Source organism: Solanum tuberosum, unplaced genomic scaffold (assembly GCF_000226075.1).
Source record: "Solanum tuberosum cultivar DM 1-3 516 R44 unplaced genomic scaffold, SolTub_3.0 scf00231, whole genome shotgun sequence".
NCBI classification, from domain to species: Eukaryota; Viridiplantae; Streptophyta; class Magnoliopsida; order Solanales; family Solanaceae; genus Solanum; species Solanum tuberosum.
In genome coordinates this window covers 751,301-757,126 of record NW_006239157.1, presented here as the reverse complement: position 1 = coordinate 757,126, position 5,826 = coordinate 751,301, and the positions used below count along the sequence as shown (strand labels likewise).

General features: G+C 31.8%; 1 long non-coding RNA gene across 2 annotated transcripts; it reads left to right on the top strand.

The window, feature by feature from the left end:
• Window positions 1-285: 285 nt before the first annotated feature.
• On the top strand, window positions 286-4,332 carry LOC102596801 (uncharacterized). 2 transcript variants are annotated; one of them, XR_368065.2, is made up of 5 exons: window positions 286-701; window positions 1,651-1,689; window positions 2,547-2,655; window positions 3,522-3,620; window positions 4,136-4,332. It is a non-coding gene; the product is annotated as an uncharacterized lncRNA (long non-coding RNA). The 2 variants fall into 2 exon arrangements; XR_001474633.1 differs by having other exon boundaries at window positions 286-1,689.
• Window positions 4,333-5,826: the final 1,494 nt, after the last annotated feature.

Below are 5,826 nucleotides of genomic sequence, written 5' to 3'. Positions count from 1 at the left end.
AAAGAAATAAAATTTAATTAAATAGATTTTGTTAAAAAAATATTCACAATTTTTATATTTCTTCGTTCGATTAAATTTAATTTTACTTTATTTTATATAAATATTTTTTAAACTCAATTTAAAATTTAAGTAAAATTCATCATTTCTTCAACTTAGTACATAGAAAGAGAACTATGTAGAAACAAAATGAAAAATATAAATAAAAAAGAATAAAAGAAAAATTACAAAGAATGTGGCTAATAAATTTAAACAAAGACAAATTGAAAAAAAGAAAATAATGAAAAATAAAAAGGAATAAAGCTTCACATTGAACCAATGAGGCCTTTTCATTTGTTTGTGAATCTGGGCCCAAAGCTTCTAGCCTTTTTAAAGCAAAAAAAAGGTGAAAAACTATGCTCCTAGTGAGAATCAAACTCGGCCATTCTCGGCAGAACTTGAACCCCTTATCCATTCTGTCATTCTTCTCTTTAGTATTGAGGGGGTTCATTTTGATTAATATACTCATAAAACCAGAATTTGACGTTACGTATATAGTGTAATATTTCGACGAAGGGGGTTCGGATGAACCCCTAGATTGCACGTAGATCCGCCCCTGGTTATATGTTACCTCAGTGTTCCACAACGCTCAGTAGATAGCAAATTTTTTTTGTCACTGATAGCAGGGATCGATCATATGTTAGCTCAATGTTTCACATTTACATGTAAGTTATTATGTCATTTCCTATTCCGTTGAGGCAACTTTTGCTTTAACCACATGAGATTAGTTTAGCTTAGTCGATATTTACATCAACTTACATTTGATGCTTGCTTCATCTTAGTGTGGTTTCTTAGAATTATGAAATGAAAATCGTTCTTTGATTTGAAATTAATGAAAATTTTGCAGTGAAAATTAATTAATTGTACCTATTTAATAATTTTCTAAGAATTACGACCAACTTACTTTAACGAGAAGAAAAGTCATATCCTTTTGTTTAATATGCAAGGAGTGAACAACTGAAGGTCCGTTGTAATGATTTTACATGAGAAGACTAATAATATCCAATAGAGGGATAATTTTCACAACTTCACCGTAGAAAAGCTCCAATTTAATTAGAAATTGAAATGATCTAAATAGAAAACCTGAGTCAGAAGTAGTTTTGCCGTAATGGGTGAAAATTTTCAAATTATTGATTTTTGCTACTCATAAAAAAGGACACCGATTGATTCTTTCTACCGAGTTTGATAATTAAGTAGAGTTTCAATTTTCAAGGCTAAAATTATATGTTCATTCATTCTAATGGATCTCCATTATATAATTAAAACAATTTATTTTTGTCTTTTGATATAAGTAAATACTTTTTTAAGTGGAAGCACAAAAGAGTTCAACAAATGTGAATATATTTGGTTAACTACATCGTCAAAGGACAGTTTGTTGCGACCTGGAGCTGGTATGGTGGGTTTTATCTCTTGTTTTAGTACTGCATTAGTGTTAGTTGTTGTTTCTTGGCAAAAATTCTAATTTTCTACATCGGATAAGAATTAGATCTGTTGGATCTGATTATAAATTTTTGGTACGCTATCAATAGTTACTTTTTCAAATTTATATACTTACTGATTTTAACGGTTTATGTGATTTGATTTAATTTGACACTATTTCTTTTATGGGTGTAGTGAACAGGAGTTGAAGCTTCTTAGTTGGATCAAGAATATGTAAGTTCATATTCCTCTGTTATGAAGCTTTGAACTTCTAGAAAAAGTTATTTGGTGAATTCACTCTTTTTGTGAATGTCTTTTTTATAAATGGATGTATGTTTTAAATAATTCGACACTTTCAAATGAATTGATAATTATCCTAAAATATCACTTGTACTTCTTCACTGTGTTAGGCTTCTGTAATATTTCATATTTTCGTTTTTAATTTTCTCATGTGTTTCATTTGTTCCCTCCATATAATAGCTGCTTCGAATTTGTCATGTGTTATATTTCTGTTGTTCTTTGTTCTCATTTTTCTTTGCTACTTCAGCTTCTTATCTGAGTTAACATCCTGCAATATCCATATGTCCGTTCTTGATTTTCTGATGTGTTCCATTTCTTCCCCTCCTAATAGTTGCTGCAAATTTCTCAACGATTTGTTGTTCATCCTTCCGCCCAACTTTAGTTTATGTTATATTTTATGTTTTCCTTTTGTTTTTCTTATGTGTTCGATTTTTGCTTTTCATTTAACTTTTTTTATTTAATTTGTTCTTGCTGTTTCAGACGTAAACTAATTGGTCTTGTGAGAGACTGAATTGCCTAGCTTTTCTTGGATTTTCTCAGAAATTGTTTTCTTTGTAAATAGCTGAACGACAGACAAATAGTTTATAGTTAAAAGTTTTCTCTACTTAAGAATGAAAAGAGAAGTAAAGCTATCTATGAATTCATGTTTGCATGACTTGTGCCAATTGGTTTCTTTTATTGGTATAGCATAAGTTGCCTCAACAGAATGATTTCTTAAAACAAGTCTTCTTGCACTCTTTACATTTTTATAATATTTTTTTATGGCATGCCTCTTATTTTCATATTTGCAGGGCTCAAAGTTTTGTGCCGATATTTACAGAGATATGTGAGATTTAATGTTTACTTGATAACACCTTCCTATGGTAGAAGAAAAAATGTAAACGGTATCTATTTTTAAATGTAAGCCTGTCATCGGTTCTTCTGAATATTAACAAATAAGGTCTAATACTAATTGTTAGGGTAGGATAGGCTGATCATTGATTATAATTTCCATGCTTTTGATGTTTGAGTATTGCACATCAAGTTTCATAATATGTTTCATGGACGAAAATAAATTACACTGCACACTTTATAGGTTCATAGATGCCCACAATCTGATTTGAGTAGTCAAGAGCTTTACAAGTACTCAACTGAAGTCATCAACTGTCATTTTGACCGAACATTAAATGCCTCTGTAACCATGTAACCATTTCACTGGTCTCATCATTTAAGCCACCAAGGTTTGATATTCCTCTAGCAACATATGAAGGTGTCTAATTTATCCTTGCTTCCGAACTAATTTTTGACAAAGTTAAACCATTGTGTTACTTCTGAAAGCCAATTAAAACATACATTTGATCTATTTTGAGAATTGTGATGGAGCAATTGATGACATACATTTCCTAATGGCGGAAGCTATGGGACTTTCATGAATAAAGATATTATATGTCTTTCAAAATATATTGCCACGTCATGTCTTTTGTTGTGAAATTCTAATGTCTAAGCTGGATGGAGGGTCATACCTTATGTATGTGTTTAACTCTTAACTAGGTTTAACATGCTTCAGGTTTTTGAAAATATTCTACATCTGTATTTTTATTTTTTCCCTACTCTAATAATTGTAAGACGTACAAATTTCAACATATATGCTTTAAAGGAAGACTTTGATTTGTTATATGTCCTACATGTTTCTTTGCTTTACTACATTATCGATGACTTCCAAGATTCAGGTTTATGATATAGTACTAAATTTTGAAATTTAATACTTCTGAAAATGTATGTTATAGTGAGGGAGGAAAGTGCTTAACTTGAAGGAAGTGAATGTCATGACAGCCTATGGAGCTGCTAAAATCAACTTTCAGGAACGTGAATGAATCTGTAAAGAGGTAAACCGATGCCTCCTCATTTTCTATCTTTATAACGTCTGGGGATTATTGCCTCCTATTAACTGTTGGTGCTGTCATCCTTGTTCATATATTGATTTTGTAGATGATCTTAACTAAGAAAAATATATGATTCATAACCATTATATTTTAAACGAATTTAGGCATACCTAGGCCTGATCTTATTTTCGATTGAGAGATTCTAAAGAAGCATATGTTGAAGGAATGAGTTGAGATTTTCCAAATAAGTATATGTTGAAGGAATGAAGCAAATGGATCTTTTTTTTTATATCCATGTTGTACTTACTTACTTTTGATAAAATCCATAATGTAGTTGATTTTGTTTCTTAAAAGTTCAAACAAGTGATGCATCTGCAACTATTCATATATGAATTGGATTTTCTTAAATTTCTTATATTCCTATAAATGTATATATTTTTTGTGATTAGGTATTCTTAAATTTCTTATATCTCTATGAATGTACGAGCAGTGTTTAGCTAATGAATTTCAATTCTTAGTGCAAGTATCTTTAAGAAGTATAGTGCTACAACACAGAGTTGAAAAGCCTTTTGAAAGCAAGGAAGTGAGATTCTTGCAGAGGTACTGATAGAAACAAGACCTTTACAAAACCTTACAATTATTTATCAGATCTCTAGTGGGAGACATCTATAAATTCACTCTTGTGCACCATGTTCCGTTCAGAATTATTGAGGCATTATATGATCTATTGTTCATATATTTATATTATTTTATTCATGTGTATTGTGCACATATTCTAATAATAAAAAAATCAATTATGAATTAGTGTTTGGTTTTATAGTTTGACTATATTTCATCGTCAATATTATTTTTAGGTAGATGTGAGCTTATCTTTTTCACGTATGCACATGAAAATGTCATATTTTGTCATTGATGAAGTATAGTTAACTGCTTAAGCTGTACTGTTACAGTGAAAAACTAATCATGTTAAAACCAAGCAGTGTAACACCCTGTATTTATGAACCATATCTATTGAGACTTCATGCTATACTTGTCTATACGTGTTTTAGGTTAGTCTATGGATTTTGGATAGTCCTATTTATAATGGGAACTCTCACAAATCTCCAAATGAAATTCCAAGGTTAACCAAACTATCAGCTTCACCCATCATTCGAGGACGAATGATCATAAGGGGGAGGGGGGGAGGATGTAACACCCCGTATTCTATGTGTACCAGTTCTATTTATATGACGCTTAAAATTTTTCTTGTGGTATAGTTATGGACTCGGTTTCCTATGCAACTAGTGACAATAGAATAGGTTAATGTGAACTGTCCGTAGATTTTAATGTGACCCGATTAAGTTGAAATCGATGGACGTAGTTAAACTTGAGATCATAAGGTGGTATTTGAGTCTAAAGTTTAAAGTGACATAGTGTATATAAGTTTTAAGTTAAGTTAAAGGTATTAAGTTCTAGAAATGGAATAAAATATTGAGGTGCTTGCTTGACTTAACTAAGCTAGTAGGTGACAAGTAGGTGACAAGTAGGTGCATCACCTATTTTGACTTATTGACCAGCCCAAAGGATCAAGTAGGTGCATCGGTACTATGACTATTTTTACCATGTTATTGGGCCAAGTACACTACCACCTACTTGCGTTAATCTGGCCCAAGTTGAGTAGAAGAATAAGGGGAAAATGGACAACCAAGGCCCATTGTTCTTAAGTTCAAAAAGCCCCAAGTGAAAAGTCCAAGTATGTGGATCACCTACTTAACAAATTATAGCCCAAAAATGAGTGAGAAAGTTGGCCAAAGTAGTTCCCTTTAAAATGGATTGGTATCAGCTTTTTCCAACCATTTTTACTTTGACAAAAAAATCTGATTTCTAGAGCTTTCGCTCTTCTCTCTCTTAGCTTCATACAACAGCCATTAAATACCATTAGGGTTCTTTAATATTAGGGATTTCAAGCTATTGGAAGGTATAAGTTAAGACAAGTTGAGGAGGACAACCTTTACCTTGAAGAATCCAAGTCTTAGCAAGTGGTAGTTCTGTCCAGGAAGGTAAGCTACTATAATTTTCTCCCTCTTGTGGTTGAGTTAATTAGGACATTGGGTATGTGTTAGTGAGTTGGAAATTGTTCCTTTTACATGGTGTAATATTGGGGAGGATGTTCTGGTGATTAGTGCATGTTGGGATAGCCATGGAGGGGAGTGCTCTTTAAATTCAGTTA